The following is a 25598-nucleotide window of genomic DNA, read 5'->3' as shown; positions in this document are numbered from 1 at the left end:
GACTTTAATTGAATGCCTGATCTTAAAAGCGCAGCAGAAATGCAAGCAAGGCTGTGCACTGCGTACTTACTGTCAAGGCAAAACATAGCTGTGAATTGATGACAAACCTTTTTGAGGATGACTCACTAACCTTCATCTCCCATTCCCAATTTCCCTCTCCCCAGACTGCCATTTCTTACAGGTGAAAGCACTCGAAATTGGTTCCTAGCAGTGGTCCATGCTCGCTTTCAGCTAATCTGAAATTTCACTGCTGTTGGAGGGGGGGCCCATCCTCACCACCTCCATGCTTTAGGTTCATGTGTCAGAGCAGTCAGACAAACCTGTGTTTTTTTCCAGTCCCCCCCAGTCACCTCATTTCATGGTCACACAGTGTTGATACTGTTGATAGGGAAGATTTAGGAACAATTCAGCAAACAGGAATTGTGTCCCTACGAACTGTCACACAGCAAGTTCAAGTAATCACTTTTGGAGCTGAGGCATAGGTGGGACATCTACCCTGGCTGGGTGACACGGCTTTGCTTCACCAGTCATTCATGAGTGCTGCTGTCAGAGTGCGGGATTGAGGAAAACAAGCGATATAAATATAATACAAATACGTAACAGCAGATGTGTCTCTGCAGTGGTTACCACGGGGCTGGATTGTGAAGGCTCTCCTTCAGTCAGGTGGGTGTGGAGAGGAGAAATGAGGATAAAGAGAAGTTCTGAAGGTTAAAGGAGCTGCCATGCTGGCCCGGAATTTTCTGAAGGAGCAGCCGAGTGTCTGCCCTCCCCCCCTCCCCCTGCTCCCTGGGCAGGCACTGCTCCTTGCTGAAGTCTCCAGTCACACACGTAGGCAGCTACTTGTGCAGTGAGGAGATCTGTGTGGCTTGTCACAGCCTGATCCTTGAGGTCCCTCCGTGTGGATGGAAGTCTTTTTTAGAAATATATCAAGATGAAGAAAAATGGCTGGAAGCACAAATATTTCTGATTATCCCAGGCCTTGCTTTATCATATCAATTTTGTGTCATTTTCTTAGCCGAATGAGCTCTTTCAAATGGCACTAGACCTGGGTATAATAAGAAAATACAGCAAAACAGCTGCTTTTCCTCCTTCACTATGTCTGTTGGCCTAAGATATTCAGTCTTCCCAAGAAGGTCTTAGAACGGTAATTTTGAAAATGCATGCTGGTTATCTTTAGATAAGGGTAATGCATATAAAAGCCTCAAAATTATGTATTTTCCCTGACTTGGGTGTCAGGATGTATAAAAGTAATAACATCACATTAAAAAAACACATGAAAATCTACCAGCACCATAAAATCGATTATAAATTTATATTAACACTGTCATGTGTTTCTGTTCTTGCTTTCAGGCATTTACTAACTGCCCAACCAACGGATTTAACAATTACAGTGAAAGAACGAGGGCCTGATTCACTCCTTATTTTTGAGTAAGGTTTACTGAAATCAGTCAGCCCACTCCGGCATAAATGACAGGTGAATCGGTCCTGCAGGGTTAAAACTGTAAGATTTCCTTTAGGCAAAATGTTGTTATACATAGGACATATGTCTTTATGGCACATATATGTGCACACAGCTACATTGGACTAGGTCTGTCTGCTGATGCTATCTTTCAGGGGCCCTCATGAGCATCATCCTAGACACAGAGATGCCAAACTGCTCTGTAAAAGGTGCTCAGATTACGTCAACAGAGATCCAGGCTCCAAGGCAGTGCTCAAGTCCAGGTTCATCTATCACACCATCACCATCCCATGCTCCAGTGCCAACTTGGGCTGAGCTCCTGAATGCCTTGGGGCAGGAAAACCTGGGTCCAGCACTTGATCTTTGAACTCACCATTTCCTAGGTGTATCCTCGATGTTTCACACCAAGCCATGGAGAGGCGAGCATCCAGCGAGGCAGATGGAAATTGCACAGTACATGAGAAAGAATTCTTGCCTTTTAGCTGATTCTTAAGGCTTGTATCCTGTAGTATAGATAGAACCTCAGAGCTAGTTGGCATAGACCAGCCTGCCCAGGTCACATCATCCCTTTTCTGAGAGCTGCGTTGCTAGAAACAGACAATAACAAGTCTGGGAATTTAGTAAAAAGCCACAGTAATTTAGAGGCTATAAAGAGATATCTAAAAACTATATCAAAGGAACTAAAGGCCTGCAAATATTTTGCCTTGCCTGAGCAATAATTAAAGGGGAGTGTGATATTTCACGGTAAATTGTAGGGAATAAAAAGTTTTTTATCCATCAGGTTTTGCATTAATTTTCATCTATGCAGCTTCTTTATACCACTTGTGTACCAAATATAGCACAAGGAAAATAATAAGTATTCTTCCTGAAAAAAAAAAAAAAGAAGCAAATATAACCCAAGGAGACATCTCTGAGTTTCTTCCACTGGGTTATTGTGAAAAGCAAGAGGAAGATGAAGAACCTGTTGTCAAGTCTGGGCTCGGGAAGAAGACAAAGGTAGAAAATGATGGAAAAACGTTTGTCTTTGAAAAGCTGTAGGTGGTGAGTGTATGTATAGCACTGGGATCTGGCAAGACTATCCTGCCTTCGTCGAAACTTTGAAGTTCTCTGCATCTGTGGCAGGCAAGAGGGCACTGAGAGGGTTTGAGTTCAGTCTGTTAACTTTACATGAACCAGCTGTATCGTCCTCTTAGAGTTCCAATGGAAAGCAATGAGAGGAACAACGTCTTGTATCCAGTTCAGACAGAGCCTATTAATGTTAATTGACAAAATCTACCTGGCTAACTCAATGGATACCCTGGAGCTGCCTATGGAGTTCTTCCTTGGACAGTTTAGTAATTAAGCGGAGAATCCTGCAAAGAAAACAATGGCTTTAAACACCTGAGAAAATTGACTTGGCTTTAATTGCCAAAAGTCATAAAAAAGATTATTCCATTTAAGTTTTCATTGTCATCACATAATCACTGAATGTAGATGTTTGGTGTTATCTGAGGTGCTTTATTATGTCCAAGACATCACCAAAGGCTGCCAGACATGACACATGGGAGACCTGCATCCTTCTCAGGGGTGTCTGGAGGCCAGGTGGTGTAGGGCACCTCAGATGTCCATGTGTGGGCAAACAAACAGTCCTCAGCCCACAGGAGCAGTGGAACCTGGGGAGACACTCAGCTGGCCAGCCAGTGGGCACCTGCTGCAGGGGGAGCTGAGCTGCTCTCCTGCGCCCGCTGACTCACCCCCCCCAAGGCTTGTTTCTGTTGTCTGCACACAGACACCCAGTGCCACTTGAGATGCCTTCAGGTGTCCCACCTGGCCTCCAGCTGCAGTTTTGGAAAGGCAGGAGCCTACCATGTGTCCTGTGTCATGTTAGCCCTGAGTGGGTCCTTTTGGAAAGTTTGGGTCGTAATGCACACGCTGTTTGGTCGCATACAGCAGTTGCCTCTGGATCCTTGTTGGAATGACTTTCATGACAGAAAAAAGAAGAAATGCCCAGGGCTAAAGGACCTGATGGGCATGACCTATGAAGCTGCTCCAAAAGCTTCTTGTTCTCAGATCTTTGGGGTTACACTTACAAAAAATCAGAGGAAGGGACTAGATCCTTCTCACTCAAGCAAGTTTAAAGCTTGAACACTGATAATCAAAAAAAAGGAATAACAGAATGAATGTTGTGACACAGAAAAAACCTAAAACCATATATTCATGAACTCCCCATACCAACACCCCTGGCTATTATAGGGTGGCACAGCTCTATTAACTTCTGCACAGCAGTGCCACTTTATGGGGAGACACGGCATGTAAAAGTTCAGTGTATTAAGCCTTGAATGGGAGTGTGGGGTTTTTCTCCCCCACAAGATCCAGACAGTGAAGATGTTACCCATTTCAGCCCTGCAGAATTACAGCATGCTGCTCACACATAGTCATTTACAAAGTGTAAAGCCATTTCAGTTGTCAATAGGTCACAGGAAAAAAAAGAGGAACTAGTGAACTCAAGATAAAAGAACCACTCTGCAGAGCAAATTGACAACAAATCTTTAAAATGTTTAGCAATCTTACAGACACAATCAAGAACAACTCACCTGTGACCAGAGATTTGTTTCAAAATGGCCTTCGTGTAGCAGAAAATGAATGCACAGAGAGAGTGTATTCATAAAGGGCTTTATTCCTGCTGCTTTGGGGCACATGTCCAAAACTGAAGTACTCAAAACCTGTTGCTAGTTGCTGAGGAATCTAAATTCCTCATGCAACTTAAGTGTCTGCCAGTAAAATTTATCTCATCATATAATATTCTGTCTGTCTGGTATGCATACAGCTGCTCAGGTCCTGGTGACACCAATACGTTCAGTCATCTACCCAGAAACTTTTACAAACCTTGTGATGGGAAGGATCTTCCGATACTTTGGATTGTTGTCACTACTGTTCCTAAAAAAATCTGGGTTTGAGCCTCTTCCATTCAAAGCCTACTGTAAACCAACTTATAGCTTACAACCTGTGTTTTCTTGTACGCTATTGCTATTTGATTTTAAAATCTCTTTCTAAACCTTTTTTGTAGTTACTCCTTTTCTGCATTCACAGGTGCCCTGGTTTCAGCTGGGATACAGTTAATTTCCTTCTTTGCTGGTGCAGTGCTGCATTTTGGATTTGGCGTCAGAACAATGCTGGTGACACACTGATGGGTTTGGTTGTTACTGGGTGATGTTTATACCAAGTCAAGGACTTTTCGGTTTCTCAGGCTCTGCCAGCAGGAGGGCTGGAGGGGGACAAGAAGCTGGGAGGGGACACAGCCAGGACAGCTGACCCGAACTGGCCAAAGGGATGTGCCATAGCATAGAACGTCATGCTGGGTATATACGCTGGATAAAGAAGAAGGAAGGGGTGTGTGCGTATGTGCATGCAATGTTATGGAATTTGTTTTCACATTTGTCTTCCCAAGTCCCCGTTACACGTGACGGAGCCCTGCTGCCCTGGGGGTGGCTGAGCACCTGCCTGCCGTGGGAAGCGGTGAATGAATCCCTTGCTTTGCTTTGCTTGTGTGTGCGGGTTTTACCTATTAAACTGTCTTGATCTCAACCCACGAGTTTTCTCACTTTTACCCTTCTGATTCTCTCCCCCACCCCACTGTGAGGGAGTGGGCAAGCGGCTGCGTGGGGCTTGGTTGCCGGCTGGGGTTAAACTACAGCAACAGGAAAAAACCATGGCAGTTTCAGCAAACCCATATGGATTCTGGCTGGTTTGTGGCTTAACTGGATACATTAAATTCAGCCCACTAGGATCATAGTGAGACTCAGACTTTTATATCTAATTAGCAGTCAGGAGACTGGGAGAAAAATCCAAGTATTTTGTAGGTAAATATTTTTTCAGTATATAATATCTACTGTTACCTTGGTCTCTGCCAATTAGTTAGGTTGTAAGTCCAGCACTTATGACTGCTCAAAGTTTTCAGGCTGTATCTCTCTAAAATCAATGAAGAGAGCCCCAAAGTGAGTTTTAACTTTTAAAAATTCATTGGCATTTTCTCAAGCAAACCACAAATACAGTTCTCGCTTTTTGTGGTTTAAATCATTTAAGCCACAAAGCCTATGACTACAGGCTTTGCTGTATGAGAAGCTCCATCTTGATTTTAAAACAATTCAGATGGAGGATACAAAAATTCACCAAGAGAATCTTTATTTCTAAATAAATAAAACAAGCTGAGTTATTTTTTGTTAGTTACAATTGATTTTTAAAAGATGAAAGATAAGTCAGAATAAGTAGCTTTATCTCCAATGAAAAGCTTCACTGGTTTCATCTGAATTCTTTTTTTGCCTTCACTTCCCAAACGCCATAAGACAAATAGAACAGGAATGCATGTTGGAATTTTCAAATAAAATCTGTAAAATCCTGAATTCATAAGCTCTCAGTTGACAATTAAAGAAAATGATGACATAAAATGTTCAGCTCCCTCCAAAACAACATGAGTGGTGCCACCAGAAGAAGAATGCTACCTTTCCTCTTTTCTGGGGATCCTGTCCAAACCTCACATGAGCTTAGAGAAAAGACAGAGCTGAAACCTAACCAGTCTTCAGGATAAACCCAATAGTAATAAGAATAATAATCATAGTAATAATAATAATAACAATTTGTTTTCCAGCTGGATCAATTCCCTAATTTGCTTTACCACACCGTTGTATAGATGTTTCAACTAGTAAAGCAAAGGAGTGTGGAGACTGAATAACGATGTGGGGTGTGAAGGACAGTTTCTTTCAGCATCACTTGATGTTGTCTTCCAGTAACAACCAACTACCAATGTAGTGAACCTATTTTTACTACAGGCTACATGAAATGTAATTACCAGACTGTTGCTATGGGATAAAAGTACATGTAAGGGCAGCTTCTGCAGCTCCAGTAATGCCTGGTAACTCCCTAAACTGAGCTAATTTACAATAGGTCTAAGCCTTGAGAAAAGGATTTCAAAAGAATGTCTTAATTATTACAATAGCACCAAGTGTATAGCACTTCAAATTTTCATAGTGCTTTACCATCACTAGCCAATTAATCCATTCAGTTCGTAATGACATACTGATATTATAAGTAGTTTCAATGCTTAAGGCTGGGAAAAAAATGCTATTAAATCTTCACTCAACCCATAGAAACCTTTCTGGAACCAGAAGTATGAAAGTGCCTGACCTATCTGAATGCTAACTGCCTCTTAGTGTGCTGCTTGCTGGGCAAGGCAGGCTGTATTCTTCCCGGGGGAAGATGACAAGGTATTCTAAAGGCCAGTCACTGCAGAAATAAAGCACTGCAAGAATATGGAGAGGTGTATTAAGTGCTAACATTTCCAGGAAACTAAGGGCTATGAAACAGAGATATGAAACCCATTTTGGTTTGTTTCTGAAGCGCTTTTGTTGATTGATAAATGTACATGGGGCTAGCACACGCAGAAATAGATGCATTAGGGCAGGATATAATCGCTGAAACACCAGGAAGAAAAAGCAAAGCCTAATCCTGTAAATATGAAATCTTCAGAACAGAATAATTTTGAAGAACTGTGACTTCTGAGAACAGAAACATTTCTCCAAGAAAAAAGAGAAGGTGTTACAGAAGGCATACAGTATACTTGCTTGGAGTTAGGCAGTCCAGAGGCAACTGGAAATGGCCCAGTCCTTCCTTGATTTAAGCCTTAGAGGCTAAATTAGAACTGGATATATATATCTGTTGCAGAAAAAAACTGGGATAGGGATCTATGCTACCATACCAAGGAATTAATTTGATTTCAAGTAAGAGGAAGGAATTCTGTTTTGAGTCACTCTGGTGTGGAGAAAGAAGAGCCCAGTAGGTCCATAGGGCCAGGTTTAAACTGGTGAAACTTGGATTTTCTTAGGTGGTGTCCTGAGCTGGGCCTTCTGGCAACATTTGAAAAATATTTTTTCCACTTATTACAAGCAAATTATATTAGGAAACAGACTGCAATGGAAATGAGAACAAACCCTTTATCTGCAGCGGTGTCAATATATTACACTGAAAAATAAATTATATCCTGTATGAGCTTTTGTTATTCTCTAATCTTTCATCCTATCCCTTCATTAGTGCAGTAATCTCCTCCTCCATTAATCTCCTGCGTTTGTACTTGCATGTAGGAATGGGAATGTGCAAGAAGAAAATGTGGTGATTTAATGTTTTATTTTTTCCTGACTACATTTGTTAACGCTAACAATTAACATGAGAGGAACTTAAGGACTTTTCGTTGTTGTCCACAAGTATTCTGCATCTGTGGTCTTTTGCATTGATGTTCCCTTTCCCAATACAGTGTTTCAGGGAAATTTCCTTAATTCCAGTATGTGCAATGTAGTTAGACCAGCTTTCCAGGCTGAACAGACTTTGCTGGTGAGGATTTGGACCCAAGACAGGACCATCAGTGACATGAGAGTGTAAAATCCCTCATTCTATTGAGGCAGAGGAAAAAGGGAAAGACTGCTCAATTCAGACTCATTCATTTATTTACTCACTTTGTCTATGGTAGCATTCTGATGTGTTGAAGACGCGGAAAAGGGCAGCTGTGGAAACACGGAACTTTCAAACAATCTGCACAACATCAATTATGCAAAAATGTAGTGGGTAAACTCACGGAAGAGTTTTCAGAACTGGGTCCAGAGTCGATGTCTTGCTTTCTTCTTCACATACACTAATTTCACACTGGAACAACTGCACTGACTGTCCACCAACTTTAACAAAGTTACTCTTGATTTAATAGTTCTGGACACAAGAGGCAACTCAAGCTCTTGGGGTAAATTATGGATTAAAGCTTGGTTGGAGATGAAATAAATCCATGTGTTAAAGCCAAAAGCTTCACAATTACAGAATGGATGACACACAAGGAAATGAAACCATAATTCTGACTTGTCAGTTCCAAGAACAAAGGCCTTTATCTCCTGGATAAAAGGAGATATCTTATAAGTATTCTTGGCAACTGGTCCTTTCTCATCATTACAGGTCAGTTACTGGAAGGTGGACGCTCATACCTCCAGAGCTACTATTATACAACAACTGATTTACCCAGGGAACTGTTCGAAAAATTGCAGTTTCCTCAGCTGTTCGTGAGTAACTTTTGTATGAGAGTGAGGAATAGTATGTGATGCTGAAAGTCAGAGGGAGGACAGAAAGCTCAAGAGGAAAAAATGACCTTGGAATACTATGAGAAAACTTGTGCCAGCAGCTATTTCTGGGAGTTTTCAGTAGAATCTGGATCAGACAGGGCAGAACAGGTGACATAAGTCACTCTATCAGTATGCCCCAACTCTGATGCTATCAGCAAGATACCTGTTAGCACCAAATGTGCTTTAACTCACAAATCCACGACACCTGATATTATTTTTAAGAAAGGAGGCATCAATACCAAGCTGTGATAGTCAATGTAACAAGAAATATGACTTAAAAATCTAATGCTAATCCTTTTTTATATTTCAGAAATAGCTTTTTTTTTTCCTCATTAATAAACATCTTATTTTCCAAAACAAAATATTTCATCAGATCCTATTTAGATGCTGTTAGGTAGTGAAGATGACTGCTTTGTCTTGCAGAAAAGGTTAACATTCAGAAAGATTAATTTCTTCTTTCCCAGAAAAAACATTTTAATTAAGTTCTTGGTGAAACAGATGGATAGTTCCACCCACAAAATAGAGGTATTTATGCAAATATCACTGAACTAATTGATGCTCAGTTGCATCAAAAAGAAGCACAGAAGATGTTTTCATGGTGTCAACATTTCTGACTATGATTTACTATGTTAATGTTTTCTCATAGTAAGCCATTATCCTAAGGGAGAACCAAACCTGTAAGTCTTGGACCCAAATTACTTTCTTGATCAATGTAGTGGTATTAAAAGAAAATACATTATGTTACCCTAATAGTAAATGACACGTCTACAGGAAAGCATAGATCAAGTTTGCCTAGACTTTGTTCCATAAAGAAGTCGTCACATAAAAAAATCTATAGTTTCTCAGGATCCTCTGTATTGTATCATTTTAGTAATAATTTGCATTTAACAATTATTTACTTATAATTAATTACCATTCAGTTAATTTATAGCCCCTGAAGAAAGAGCCAAACATGAACATCTCATTAATTTCAGTTAATCAACTGTAAAACATTCACGGGGATCCCAGGCTTTAAGGCCTTCTTTATTAGAGAGATCTTTACCAAAGTGCTATGTGCAAAACCCTCTCAAACTGTAGGACAGTTCACATTTTCCACAATCCATAAGAACCCTTAAAGGAAACTGTAAAAGGGAAAAGTCATGTTTTGCAAAATGCTGATGGGACTCATCTCAGTCTTATTTTAATATGTGTAATTCCCCCGTAGGTGTAGTTATCCTACACAGAAATGCTTTAAAATGTAAAGCGACATGGGGCTAATCCATAATTTATAACTTGATAGTACCTTTGGTATCTTGAGTGCTCACCTGGAGTTGGGAAGTTCATGTGTTGGAAATAGGTCTGGTGATTTCACCAAGAGTTTATGAAGTAGAGAGGGAAGACACCATCGTTGTCTGAAGGGTAGCTTATATGCAATCAATTAATCTGAGCAGAACATAAACATCAAATATCATTGACTTAAGTAAACAGAGTAGGCACCAGGATGGAAGAGACTCTTTAGAAGAAACTGATGCTTTTGCAAGGCCGCATTGGTGTTGTAGGACAAAGAGCATACCTGAAAAGGAGGTGAAAAAACAGGGGCATACATTTGCAGACAAATCTGAGACAAATGGGAAAATGTCAAATTGTCCCTTGAGGTCATGGGAGGTTGGTCGATTACCAAGTGAAAGAGCAGGGCAAGAAACCTAAAGGTTCTGATCTCCCCAGGTTACCTTTAAATCCAGTAGGATGGCAAGAAGTATCCTGTTTAGGTGATCAGAAATTAAGATTATTTTTCTTTTATATTTTTTTTAGCCCAAGATAAAGCTAGATGCCTCAAAACTGAGTTCAGTGCAACACTACTCAGTGCTCTTAACTCAGTTGTAATGTTGACCATTTTATGAAATTGTTGTTATTTTTATTATTTTCATCAGGCACATTCACATGTAAAACACGGGATTATTTTTTATTTTCCTTTCTTGGAATTTCTCTTACCTCTTAGAGACCCTACATTCCCTTCTACTATTGGCTGTATGTAGGAAAATGATAAGCATGGCTTCTCTTACCTCCTGGGAAAGGTTAACAGTAAATAAATTGAATTCCTTCCAGCAGAATCATGGTAACTTCCATCGTTACTGAAACAGATGGACAATTGCACACAACAAATAAAATATTAGTGTAAATATCACTGAGCTAATTGATGTTCATCTGAACCAAAAGAGGGAAAACAAGATACTTACATGTTGCTAACAGCTGTGAGTATAATTTACAGCATTAATGGCTCCTTACACTAAGCCATTATCATGGGCACAAAGATTCTGGAATCTAATTTATTTTCTTGATCAGTGGAGCTGAATGCAAAGATGGCACACAGGGCTTGTTGTACAGTATATCATACATCTATGGCAATAAAATGTAGGCACCCTCAAATATATTTTTTTCCTGAGGAGAAGATAACTGAATCAGAGTTTTAATTTTTCATCTGCTTTTAGTTATGTAAGAGAGAACATTTTTCTTTAAAGATTTTTTTAGGCATTTCTTCCTCTAGAGAAAACTACAAGATTCTATCTATTATCCATCCATAAAACCTGACAAGTCTGTGAAATTTCCCAGAAGATTTACCTTGTTACCACTGAGAATAGGATTTATTCTTTTTTGTGAAAATATGCAAAAGTTTGATCGAGGCCACAGTTATGAGGACAAATTTCCTGCCTGAAGCTGAATAACAAGTATGTAACATCAGACTTCTAGAGATAAAACATAAAAAATGGATGTTCTTCTTGTTTGCCCCAATTTTATGTGTGGGTAAATGCAATACCTGTTGGACTGAGACCAGTATTCCTCAAAGCTGTGTAAAGAAATTCAAGAATTCTTTTGCCTTAAATCTGCAAAATCTTTAATGCAACAACTCCCAGCACAGGAAAATCTCCAAGGTCACTAAATCAGAAGTCAACAAGGTGGATTCTAGGAATTACCCAAATAATTAATGCACAAATAAGAACATTTTACATAAGATTTGCTCTACCACTTATTCCTAAAACTCTGTAAGGACAGTACTTTTTGTTTGAGGATAAAGTAATTTCGTTGGTTTTTAACTCATTAGATTAGGGGATTGGAAAGTTGCACATGTGGAATTTTAACAGCATGGAAAAAATCCATCCAGAAAATATGTAAGGTTTTTCCCCCACAACTACTTGCAGAAATCTAAATCTCTGGGCACTTCAAGCTATAAAACAGTTCACATATTTCAAATGTACACTGACTTTCACATTTCCTTTTCCAATCCAAACATCAAAACTCTTTTCTCTTCCTTTTTCATAATGTGTTTGGTTTAAAAAAATCAATGACAGAAACAAAGAACTGCGGTGGATGCAGTGCTGACTCAAGTAATCTGATAGCTCTCTAACAGATAACACATCTTGCTACACTGCACAGTCACATTCAGATAGATAATGTGCAATTATAATTCAAAAAGTGTTTGAACATAATGTTTCTGTCTTGCTGCCTAAGCTTTCAACTTATGCTTCTTTGCAGTGTTAATTCTTATATTATAGTCCATTGACTCTTACAAAAAAAAAAAAAAAAAAAAAAAAAGAAGTATTTCTCTGGCTGTTAAAGAACTTTTTAAGTCATGACTGTTTCCCCCCCCCACACACACACACTGCTGTACAATTTAAAAATGCAGCAGAGGAGGAGTATAGTATAGTTTCTTCTTCACAGGTGAGGCTGGTATTCAGAAGCTGTCAAACTCAGAACATAAAATGAGGACCTGAGGCAGAGAAACATTCCCATGACACTGGAAACATTTGGACACACCTTACTGCCAAGTACTCATGAGAATGGAGTAAAGGTGTCTGTCTGGGGAAGACCATCTAAGAAGTGCAAGTTCTCTTCTTGCATTCTTCAATGCATTTCCTCCAGTTCCCGGAAAAGGAGAACAAGGTTATAATAAAGTAATGAAGATTTCAAGATCCCAGAGCATTAGGAGGTATTCAGAGGAAGAAATCATCTTCTCAGATGATGGAGTCTGCAGAAGGAATAGAGAATATGATCTCCTGGGATGAAGGCTGATAGGACTGAACTTTGAGAATGAGATCACCTTAAATCAAAGAGCTTCAAAGTAAGAAATCAATGAAGTTCATGTAATCTTCATATACTGTTGTAATGCATAAGGAAGAGGAAACTCAGGTGAACATGGATACAGTAGTGAACAAGGGTAGATGGACTGAAAACAGTCCAGTTGGTGGATGGATTGAAGAATCTAATGCAGGGGTGGACCGAAAGAAGAAAGGAAATACTGATACTGATATAAGCAGTCATTATAAAGCATCAGAGTTAGTGCCACCTAAGCTGGCAGTGGTGAAGAGTGAAGGAAATGAGGAGTCTGTATGCAGACTCTGGGCAACAAAAGATACAGATTTACTGGTGGTGGTGTATAAAAATATGTATGCGGTAATGGAGAGAAGGTGGAAAAGAAATTACAGCTGGACCGCAGCTCTTGAAGGCTATAAGCTATCACAGAAAAACACAAATTTAAACAAAATGATGGGAATATTAGTTTAATAGAGATGTATGTCAAAGCACCTTACCCACAGCCTTTGATAGGAATTTGTTGCGCTCCATCTTTCCCTTTTTTCCAGCAACTTTAAGCATGGAGGATCTTGCAGCTGAGTGAGCTTTACAAGATGACATCCTGCTGTCTTCCTGATCAGCTCCATAGCTCCTTGCCTGTCAAAGCGTGTGCACCTGGTTTGTGACCATGTAACGGAGGAGGCTGCTGCCCCTGCCCTCACCAAGGCACCCACCATGCCAGCATGCTTAGTGCTTATGCTCACAAGACCAAGTGACCCCCAGATTTATGCATTCTTTACCCTTCCCATGGATGACATTTATCATTCAACACAACTGAGGGAGGCAGTTCCAGCTGTCTGACACAGAAAGGGCTACAGATCTAAACATTTCCATGTGGTACTGCAGGACTCTTCCTAACCAAAAGATCAGGTACTCAACATATTTCCGTGAATAAAGAATGAACATTGCCACGGACAGTTGATTCAAAATCATTCTGGGGAACTATTTTTAAAGATCTACAGTGCTACGGAGCTGCAAAGTTTTCTGCAATGTTACTGGAGAGAGAAATCCCCATGTCACTAGGGGAAGATTCTCCTTCTTAGTTGTAGACTGGTGAACAAATATTACTAATAACACTGTTATGAAGATATTTCTTTGTGCAGTATCCCAGATTAATTCTTCACTGCTTAGTCATGGAATCAGAGGGCATTTCAGACTAGCCTTATAGAAAAGCTGTTAACAGAAACTAACTGTGGATCATTTATTGAAGCTGATGTAGAAAAGGAATCTATGACTTCAGGTGAGGTAGTTCGACTAGAGTGAGGGCATTAATAATTCTGTAGTCCAAGGCACTGATGAAACCTTATCTGCAATACTATGCAATATTCAGGTCAAAGAAAGGTGAACTCAAACTGGAAGCGAAGCATTCCTGGGTCATCAGGGAAATGGGAGAACTGCCTAAAGACAGGAGATTAATGAACCCGAGTGTTTCAGAAACTAAGGCTGGGAGGGTATCTGACTGCTGGTTATACATGCACCAGGAGAGAAACAGCAGGGAAGGACACGAGCTGTCTAAGCTAAAGGCTGGTGCAGGTGCTGTGACAAGTACGCACACGAATACTTGGTGAGGAAAAACTTTCCAACCAGCTGGGACAAATTTCCTAAATAAGTAATAGAACAAGCCCAATTTGTATTTTCAAGATAGGACTTATTGGTTTTGTGTCAAGGGGTTAAGTATTGAGTCTCCCCTCAGTAGGGGTGAGAGGGAAAGCAAGGAAATGCAGCACACTGGAATCCAACCACGAACTCTTTGTCAGTGCCCTGTCCAGAAATGAGACAGAATTGTCATTCTTTCAGCAAAAAAAAAGATTGCAGCGGCAAAAAGTTGTGTTCTGCAGGAATCTCATTGACCTTACTTGCCCATCAGAGTTGGGTAAAAAGCCTGCAGAGGGAAAAGGATCTGAACAGTCAAGGCTCTGACCAGTTCAGGGATCCAGAGTCAAGGCCATTCATCTTCAGTGCCCAGTTTTAGACGCTTTAATTGCCCCTGACTCACGAAGGCAAATACTATGTCATTTGAGAAATCACGCTCTCTCTTCTTGTCTTTAAGGTATTTAATTTCTGTCCTTAAAATCATTAATTATCTTGAAAAGCTTAGCGAGGAAGTCTTGTTAGGGAGTGTGAGAAAAACCCTTCCCAAGGAACTACTTTGCTTTCATTCTGAATGACAGTGATGAGAAAGTACTGAGACACTTACTCATGCCCCCGTATTTTGTTATTCAAGAAATACCACACTGTTGTCCCTGTCCTACAAGAAAGGTGCAATTCTGACTTTGGAATTTTTTAACCACTGTTAAAGAAAGGCAGTAAACAAGGACAGGTGATAAAGAATGGGGAAACAAAGAGCTAAAAAGCAGCAATTAAAAGACTTAGAAAATGCTGACTTTCTAAGAAGTGCAGCAGATCGGCTAGAGATGCTCAGGCTGGTCTAGCATATGGCAGAAGCCAAAACGCAACAAAGTCATTGGTAAAAGGAATGAAAGTTCTGAGAATGCAGGAGAGTAATTTCTTCACGGCAAACTTTTTCTGTAGAACATAAGGACGTGGCTGTTTGTTTCATCTTAGAATGCCAAAAAAAAAAAAAAAAGACAACATATTTCAAGTTCAAGGAGAAAGAAAATAAAAAAGAAAGTTAAAATAACAGTAACACCAGTGTTTCCCAGCTCATTTCAAATGGAATTGCTAGATGACTAAATTTTTTTCTTTTCCAGTTTCTCATCCCATCTCAGGATAGCAGTTGCTGAAGGCTAATAAATAAAACTCTATTTTTCCAGGCTTCAGCCCCTCCTTTCTGCTAATTACAGGCACTTTTGAAGCTTTCCATCCCATCTTATTTGTTTTCAGCATGTATCATCTTTGCAATTCATTTCCATGAAACTGATTATTTCCATTTTCTGCTTCAGATAATGAATCACATCTTTGTTTCAAGAGCTCCTCATCTCCTGATCCCCTTTGGGATCAAAAGCATGAAATTTGATACATTATCTGTTCTACCCTATTACTTTAATTAGGAATGAAGATCATGTTTCGAGAAATTGTTTGAACTTTATGAAGCATTTATTGAAATCACTGCCTTTTAAATATATACAATTGCAGAGCTTCTTATTAAAAAAAAAAAAAACAACAAAACCAACCCCCCCTCAAAAAAACCCAAACCAAACAACAAGCAACCCAACAACCAAACCACACAGGAGAAACAGGCAAAACTAGAAATCAAACTATCATGCTTGGAGCAGACATAATTAACTTAAATTATTGTCTCTGTCTTATAGGCAAAAATGCCAAAGGTAAATACCAAAATGCCACCCTTTTCAACTTGAAAGAGCAGATATAATTTTCTGTAGTTAGAAGGTAGGGTATGTTATTGGTTTGATTAGGAGTAGTGTCAAATGCAGAGCAAACGTTGACAAACACCACTTTGTGGAGTCAATTTTTGGCTGAGTTCCTTCTGGGAGATGTTTTTATCAGAATTCAGTGGGTCTATGAATGGAAAACAGGGCAGCTCTCCTTCCTTTTATACCTGTCAAATTCTTAGTTTTGTCTTTCAATTTCAAAATATTACACCACCTTCATTAAAGGGAGAAGTCTGCAAGAGGCCTATGACACTGCTCTGAGAGACAAATTAACACCCTCTCTCCTTGCACCTGCTCCTGCTTGTGCCAGTGCAGAGGTGTCTTGGTGCTTGCACAGATGTGATGTTATAGCACTGGAGTGGAGCTGGATGTCCAGGGGACAAATTCAGGTCCACTCCCATGGCAGAGAGCACTTCTGTGCAGGGGTCTAATGGACAACCTGATGGAGAGGAAGGGAAAGGAGAGGGTGGGGAGAAGGGATCCCACCATCCTTCCTTCCTCTCTTCTCGGGCAGCAGATCCATCACTTCAATCTAGCAGATTCAGAGCAATGTCAGAACAAGGACAGTTGTGCGAAATTCCCACTGTCTACCTGCTCCAGCACACAGCTGAGACCTTGGAGTCTGGATCTCATGGCGATTCTGTGATCCAGTGAAGTCCTTCTAGCAGGTGCTCCAGCCCATGGCTGTGCATCTCTCTAAGCATGTGTTTGAATACAGTTGAAATTAATGAGCTTTGGTGAGTAGGAATAGCTTATGGATGAGCTTTAATTCAAAGACAGGAATACAGGCTTTGAGTTTCATAATATTCTTTGTCTGGGATTGTGGGATAACATGTTCCAGCTATGAAAGATCAGATATGTACCTTCAGTTTTCCCTGCTACGAAAGTGTTCCTGTGCTCTTGGCATTATTTCTAAAAAGAGAGAATGACACCTCCCTTTAGCCAAGGTACTTCTGAAAGCCTGTGAAGATCACTCATTCTCCCTACTGACCCAGAGCAGGGAAATTTGTCCAAAAGTCCTCTCTGCGCTGTTTTGTTCTACAGCTTCTGGAGAGGCATGTTCTTCCTCTAAATACCTCAGAGAGGCAAAACCCTGGAGCCAAAGCAGACACAATGAAGTTTGGAAAAAATTACTGAGTGTGAACACAGGCCAATCCACACAGCCAGCTTAGATAAGTTCTGGCAGAGTAGCTGAACTCTTGAGTGCTCAACAGCACAGAATACCAAAAAATATATCCCCTACCTCTGACTTCATATCATTTTCTTTACAGCTTTTCCTATGCTGTCCTTTAGTTTTCATGCTTTCCTTTGATATTTTTGTCTTCCTAGATAGCAGTGATAGGCATATTTATGCAGACCTCTTAGTAGGCAAATGCATTCCTGCATGGGCTCTAAAGTGTTTCCTGTCATGTTGTTCATTATTCCTTCAGACTTTAATAATGTTCTCAGCTTGATATGGTTAAGAATAATGGAGCATTTATTTATTCAAGAAGCTAATTAAAATACTTGGGTTTTATTTCTCTTAGGTTGGTTGATGGCTTAATTATAGATGTAACATTCAAAAAAACCCTTTCTGTCTTGGGTGGCCCTATATAACTACACCATGTCTCTGTTTGCATTTTCTCTATGACATTTACAGTTCCATGAAAAAAAGAACAATGCAATGATGTTTGAGAGAAAATGCTTCTGCTAATGAGCTGCAAAGTTGTGATGAGCAATTACTATGTGAAACTTAAAGAGAATGTTGTTCAGAGCTGGAACTGAGTTTTCCATTGTATGAATGAAGGCAAAATGGGGCCTGGCTATTGTCTCCTCTTGCCACCTCCAACTTAGATCATAACAGTGCATGAGTGATACATGGCTACGTACCATCCCAGGCTTAGTCCTTCAAAGCAGAGAAGTCTATGGCAAGTCAAAGACACACTGTGCTTCACGGGCTTTTGTCTTTGTTACACTGTATGCTAGGAGTGATTTAGAGCTGCACTGTGATGCCTTCCCAACAGCCTTCCAGACTTACATTTGATGTGTATTGTCTTCATGTTATAGATTTTTTTGTTAAAGATCATAAATTGTGAAATAAATGGAGACATAAAGGAGTTTTCTGAGTCAGACCATCAGAAAAGTAGTGGAAGCAGAAATAACTTTGAGCTCTCCACTCCATAAACTCCCTGGTCCTGCAGACCTTCAAAGTCCACAAGAAGAGCAGAAGGACCCATACAGACTAAATCACACTGGAAGCAGAGGCAGAACTGCATGGGGTACTCCAGCCAGGAGATGGAGGCAGCGGAACAAGATGAAAACACTGGGTGAGAACCAGCTTCTGTCAGGTGCCCAGCAGGGTTCTGTGGGAACAACTGTCCTGAGAAGCTCTGGAAAGGATCTTCCTGTCTCCCACCACAGGATCTTCCTTGGCTTCTGCCTGGAGTCCTGCTGCAAGCTGGACCCTGACTAATGGTTTGAGTGGAGAAAGAACAGAGAAGAGGCGGGGTACCCTGTTGTTTTCAGCAGTTTTGTATCAGATTAGGTTCAACTCTTGAGAGGATCGTAAAGGGGTTGCTACATAAAGACCCCTGTGTTTCCATTCTGTGGAAGGAGATTGGAAAAAAGGAGAGCAAAAGCATTTAATCCTTGTACTCTGTCCTAAATGCATCCCTTCGAACGGCACAGCCTTTGTCACTGCCATGTGTGATGACTTCCTTATTAAAGGAGTTCAAGGCAGAGTTGCATTCATCCAAAGTAACATTTCCACCAAGTTGTATCAAAACATGATGGGATACAGAGGCCTGCAGATCTTGGTGTCAACACCATGACCTGGCCAGGGTTTGGAGGCTTCTGACTCCACCTCCTTGTAGGGTTTTTGTCTTTAAAAAATAAGTATTCTGAGGCTTTTTGTAATGGAAAATTAATCTTGTCTGCAGTTTGGAGGCAACGCCAGACATGCCAGTCACAGTAGCAAGGGATCATCTGATGATGGTAACCTTTCTAGCCAGGGTCTCCCTTATCTACTTCCTTGGGTTACAGACTGTGGAGGAGTTTTGCCTGCTGCTGAGCACAGCAAGTACAGCTTCTGACCATACTGACTACCCACTGATTATTAAATCTGGCCTCAGGGACTAGTTCCTTCTGCCTATTTTAGACTACAGACTTCATTTCAGGTATGAATTTCTTTTTTCTCCTCATTTCTTTTTCTTTTTACTTCTTTTTCAATGATATTAGACTGCAACTTTGAAAGCTTGTAACAAAAAGGCTAAGGAAAGCATTAAATGCATAACTACAGTAATGTGATAGCACTAATAGGTTGGCCTTTTTCCTGGAAAGCAGGTTTATCAGCTGTAGGGGCCTGTTATAATTTTCAGACAGTCAGGAAATCTTAAAGGAGAGAGAGCTGAAAAGTCATGCAAAGAGGAAGCAAATATTTTACTAATGGAGGTGGGAGGAAGGTTTTCATCCCCTTAAGATGAAGTAAGACTTGTTAATAAAAGCCTGATAAGGGAAAGGAATTCAGTGTACATGAACGCAGACCTCAGGGAAAGAGTAGATTTTGAAGGAGAGGTATTAAAATAAGAACATTTAGTGTTCTTGAAACCATGTGTACTTTCCTGTGCTTGCTTTATTTAATAAATAACAATGATTTTTTTAGACCACGAGTGACAGTTTTGGAGACAAAGAGCTCACATCTTTGGGACCCAACACAGTGATCTAAGTTATCTAAATATGGAGAGTTTAAATATATACACCACTTAATAAACCTAAACTAGTGGATATAAATCATTATTTTTATTCTAGATGAACTGTTTATTCAGTGCATCTGTCAAATTTGGATGCAATCTTAAGCTATTATTTGACCAAGGAAAATATTAGGTAAACATGGACACATACTTCCTTACTTGCAAAATCCACCGCTCAATTTCACAGGCATTTCCATAGCAACATATTTCTAATGTAGAATCCAGGTTTACCCTTTAAATATAAGTGTCCAGTTATGACAGATTAAATATTTGTCTCCACCTCTGCTGGCAATCAGGGGTGAAAGAACTCTGCTAAAAGTTAAGAACTAGCACTGTCTAAGCTTGAATGACCAACAACTGAAGGACAACCTAAAGGCTGTTTAGCAACACTTGCAGCAAGATGCACCAGGACTCTGCACTGAGAACAGGGCTTCTGAGGCTTAGACTGTGATGCTTCATTAACGGAGCAATGTTTCCTAATTATATCTTGGGAATCAATGCCATTAAGAATTGTGAAGCTACGTGCAGGAACTGAAGGTACAGGGACTCCTTGAAGAAAGCTTGAAAATCCCAATTATAATTTCTGTTAGAAGAGCTATTTGAAACCCTTTTTAACAGATGTGAAATAACAATACTTCCTGTAAATGCTGGACTAAGGGGGAGTAAAATGTAGTTCCATGATCCTATTCTTTGACCTTTCAGACTTCAAAAAAGGCCATCCACTTCAAGGAGAACTCGTTAGGATCTGAAAGCTTCCTGCCCTTGTATATGCCAAGCCCTTGCTGTTGTAAAGACACAGCTGTTTTGCTGTGATGGTGATCTGCTCCCTGAGAAGCCTCCTCAGGAAAAGTAGGACCAATTTCTTTAGTTTAATGTAGTGTCTAAGTGATGGGTTTTGCACAGTCAACAAAATAAACCTTATCTTGTGGATTTATCCTTAAAGTGAGATTTGTCCTTCCGGTCAAAAAATGAACTTGAACCTCTTTGGTTTCACGGACACCAGATCTCTGGTGTGAGGCTGAGATATATGAGCCAGTGCAATCAAATCAGTTAAGCCTGTCAGTCAGAGGACTCTGCTATCCTCTGAAAACAACCTGTGCGCAGTGCAGAGCGTGCTTTGCTGCGCTGCATGCCTGCCTTCTGCATATATGGTAGCCTTGAAGACAACAAGCAAACTACCTAAGCAATGCTGCTGGATGTGTTAATGGCATTATATGCCAGGATCTGCTCGCTCTGAAGAGCATGGGCAGCTCCAGCAGACACTGTGCTTGCAGCATAACAACAGGCAAATCTTAATTGACAGGTTTTCCCTGATAGACCATGCCGGTTGGCAATGGCACCTTCTCCCTCCTGTCCCTCCTGCCCTGAGGAACAACAAAGATGGGGAAAAGCCTCCAACACACCTGAGGGATGTTGTTCACTTTTGCACATAGCGTTTGGTCAGAGATATGCGGTGCCTGCTTGCCTTCGTAACCCAATGCCGCATGAAAGCTTTTATGATCAAAGGAGATGACTAAAATGGTGCCTGTCTACAGCTGATACACCAGAGGGCTTCAAAGAGTTTCAGTGAGTAGGAGATAAAATTTGAGCTCTTCCTGAAACCTAGCACCTGGCTAAGCGACGTGGGAAGGTTCCCTACAGTAGTCCTCTCAAGGTTAGCAATATATTTTGGGGTATGTTATTTAACGTCCACGTGGCAATCTTAATTACATTTTATCTCATAAGATGCAGTGGTTGTTTGTAATTCACAGTGAATGTTCTGAGAACTAATGTATTTTAATTGATAAACTATTGTCTCTCAAAATATGTAACTTATAGGATAGGAAATTTATCACCATGTCTTCCAAAACTATTTAGCAGGAACCAGCCACAGCTCCACATTATCCACATCAGCCAACCCACTGCCCCTGAAGCCAGCCCACAGCTGGATATTATCAATGTTAATTAACCCAGCTTCATTCCTCTGTAATTCCTCTACAATAACTATGGGTGTTCTGTCTTACACTTTTACACCTAGTTCAGGTACAGCAAATACAGGCTTCAAAGAAAATCCCAAAGCTGTCTTTTCCCGTATGTTTCCCACCTTTGCTAATCTGGTCAGATAACTTTTTGTACACCCAGTCACACATCCTTTCATCTCTGTACTAGCCAAGCTGTAGGTCTTTTGTAGCAGGTAAGTCATGTCCATCTTGTGTAGTGGATGGAGCCAGACCATCATCCCTCTGCCTCAATGAGGCGGTTCCTCCTACTGTAGCTTATGTATCTCATGCATCACGTGTGATTACACCAGTGTACTCAACAGAAAAGGACAAGTTCAACACTACCTTTGCGCATCTTGTGGGTTGCTTCATGGTGCTACTGATATGGGCAGAGCTTCAGACACGGAGAATTGCATCAGGATCAAAAATGTGCTTGCTGGAACAGCAGAAAACACAAGAATGTTAGTGTCTGCTGATGGAGTCTGGTTTTGGTGACCTGGTCCTTTACGGATCTGAATGACACATCTTTGTAGAGAGCTTCAGGGGCTTCAGCCACAACTGAATGATAAATATCTCCCTGCATACTTGCTACAGTAAATGAGTAACTCATGGTGGATAAATGTGTCCTGCAGCATGTATTGCTTAGAGACACTTTGGAAATCATCAGGGAGTGAAGAGAAAAATCTTAGGAACATGGAGGGTCATTTCAAACTACCTGCAAAGCACAAGGAGAGAAAGGGGGCTTTTCAAGCTGTTAGTTGCTCTTCGAAAAAGAATTCTTTGGGAACTGTAAACACTTAAGTCTACAGCTTTTATTTACTTCAGGAGTTTCTTTTAGTCAGTAAGTATTCTTTATAAATGGAGAAAGTGTATTCTTTACATAAAAATCAGGACACTAGATATAATTCAGGTGTACATTATTTCACTGTCGAAATAGAGGTATATTGGTGTGTTTTGCTTGCCTTCAGTTTGGGTGCCAGTTTTTCATTGTGAGCAGTTCAGACCCCAGAGGACATTAAAAGAAAACTTCTCTTTAAAGCACAGGAGTTTATATATACTTCTAGGCCATAACTTCCTCTTTTTATGTGCAGATATGATTCAAAACTGTTGATATCTTCTGGTGCCTGGAAGAACTATGCCCCTGGGTCTTCACTGGACGATCTTTGCCATGGAAACACATGCTTTGTCCCAGCGCGTCACCATTTCAATGGGTCAGGAAGGTGACTTTTTAACAAGGGTGGCAGGACACAGAGATACACGGTGCATACAGCCAGTCTATGAAAATACATTAGATTACTGCTTGTCCTTCTTATGTCCTTCCTGTCTTCGTGTTTTTGTGTTGGCCAGCTCCTCTTTGGGGTAAATATTGACTTTTGCCATATACTCTGATCCTCATTGTTTATGATAGCAGTGCTAATATAATACAAATTACCTCCTCCAGATCCCTTTTTTTGTTTCAGATTTCAGATATCCTTTTCTAAACCTCCAAAAAGTTGGCACTGCCTTGACTCAAACGCTATTAAAATCCTTATTGTAATTTTCCTTTACCTGAATCCATGTCCTCTAAATTTCAGGTAACCACAATTCCCCTTAGTCCTCAAACTCCTTATGCTATATATTCGATAAAATATGAAACCACCCCCATTCAAGATCCCACACTTATTTCTGGATATCGGACAGAAATGCCCTGCTTTTTCTTCAGTACTTCACCAGCTTGATTCACTGCTCCCAGAAGCCTATGTGTAGCCACAGCCATCATGACCCGCTTTCCTCTCCTTTTAAATCCACAACACTAGGTGGTGGGCAGATCATCTTCTCTGCAAGAGTTTTTAGTAATTTAATATTGTTTCCTCACTTTATCATGTTTCCTAGCACTCAGAATCAGAGAGGTGGAGCAAACACAGGGAAAAAGGAAGAAAGAAGCAGTGAAAGAACAGCTAAATCAACATAGAATATTAATGGAGACATATAAAGAAAACATAATTTATATTTCACTGATTTTCTTAAGTTTTGAAAACCAGGTTTTCATCACCATGAAAACGTAAAAATTAATTAGAGATAAATACTACACAACAACATTGCCAGACTGATCTCATCATAACTAACCTATAGACATTTGAAACCTTCTAAAAGACTTTTTCTTGCTACATCGGTTTTAAGGTCATTTTCTCCTTTTATTTTTGCAAATACTTCTATAATTACTAACGCTCTTTGAAGAAGTGTTAAACTGAGTATATCACTTCTAAATACTAACTAACAATTCTCAAAATAAAATGAGTATCAGAAATGCAACACGTTTGGGTTTTTATTCTGTTTACTTGTACACTCATTAATTTGAGAAAATAAGTAAATGGTAACACTTTGGAAAAATACTAAGGACTTAATGTGCTTAATTTTCTGAAGTTACTTCTGCCCTCAGAGGGCTAATGTAAAGCCTGTGCATCATTCCAAATATATGTAGGACTTCTTTTCAGATATAAACAGTGCATACTCCTTTCCTAGGCACCTCACTGGGGTCAGAGGTGATTTGTATCTTCCCAAAGTAATTTGAGACCTAGTAAATCTTCAGCTAAATAGTTTTCATAAATAAAATATTTTTAGAATTGCATGACTCCTTAATGTACTAGTCCTGAAAGTCAGTGTATTAATTACTGTCAAGGAAGGCAAGAAATTAGTTCTAGGGGGATCTCATTCAGACTGATGTTAAAAATTGCAATTTCTTTTTGATTCTTATTCACTGACTTATCTCCAATTAATGGTCACTGTCCAGGGCATAACCAGGGACGAAAGACCACAAAGCAAACCCAAGATTACCAACACAAGTGGCTGCAGACAAATGAGAATAAATAGTTTGAAAATACTTCCGGATTTGTTCCTTCAGTAAGTTATAGGACAGATATTTTAGAACTCCAGGAAAGCTCCAGCTGGACTTGAATAAGCAGCCATAATTTTTATGCAACATTAATGCCAATTAAGAAGGCAATAAGACCGTAGTTATTTTCTAATTATAATTGACAATAACAATCTTATTAGATTGCAATTGGTATATAAACACTATGAGTTTAATGTGTAAACAGAAACCTGATTATTTGAGTCAAATAAGAACTGTTTTGAAGCTGACCACATTAAGCTAAAAGTGCGACTGCTAAACTCAGCCTCTGTTTCACTGGCAATCTACAATATTGGCTATATATTAGTTTAAGATAAATATGTTACTTAGTATTACCTGAAGGGAAGAGGCACACACATCTGTCAATCTAAATTTCTATAAAATCTGACTCCCAGGACACCAAGATCCAGAATCTCAAAAATTTCAGCTGCTTCAAAGATATTTAGAAGCCTAGCTCCCCTGTTGAGTCAAACAGTAGCGGCTGCAGCGGTTCTGTGGGTATTGGACTTTTATAATCATTACAGCAAAATTTAGCTCTTTAGCTGCACAGATCACCATGGCAGCTTTAAGTCTTAATCATAGTGAGCAATTGAGCATAGAAAATGAAGTGGGTACATGCTGTCAGATCTTGAAGTGACTGATGCACTAAGCACGCCCTGAGAAATGCGTTTTGAATAAAAGCCTTTGTCTCGCTCAGGCAGAGGCGCACAGGTGCAACATGAAGGACAGCAAGTTCCCCGATTTTATCAAGGTCAACATGTTAAACCTGGTTATTGCACAGAGAGGCTGCTGCCAGGGGAAAGCTCTGGGTGTCAAAGGAATGCGTGAAGGATCAGAGGCCTGATACACGGCTAGAAAAATAAACTTTCTTTTGTTGCAAAGTCTTTGTAGGTCCTGAGGTCTTCAGGTTCATGATACACCAATTCAGAATGAGTTTCTGGAAGCACTGTCA

General features: G+C 40.1%; 1 protein-coding gene across 5 annotated transcripts in view; it reads left to right on the top strand.

Annotated features, from left to right (window-relative positions):
- ZFAT (zinc finger and AT-hook domain containing) overlaps positions 1 to 25598 on the top strand; it is a 279097-nt gene extending 253499 nt beyond the window's left edge. For 4 of the 5 annotated variants that reach the window (XM_080377866.1, XM_080377863.1, XM_080377861.1 and 1 more), the window contains one exon: positions 1 to 15832. This exon is cut by the window's left edge and continues 14313 nt beyond it. The gene's annotated coding sequence lies outside the window, so the exon portion shown is untranslated. The other variant, XM_080377864.1, reaches the window with a different exon arrangement.

This window comes from Falco punctatus (genome assembly GCF_963210335.1).
Source record: "Falco punctatus genome assembly, chromosome: 3".
NCBI lineage: Eukaryota > Metazoa > Chordata > Aves > Falconiformes > Falconidae > Falco > Falco punctatus.
Note: the sequence above shows the minus strand (reverse complement) of the source record. Positions and strands in the feature narration are given on the sequence as shown.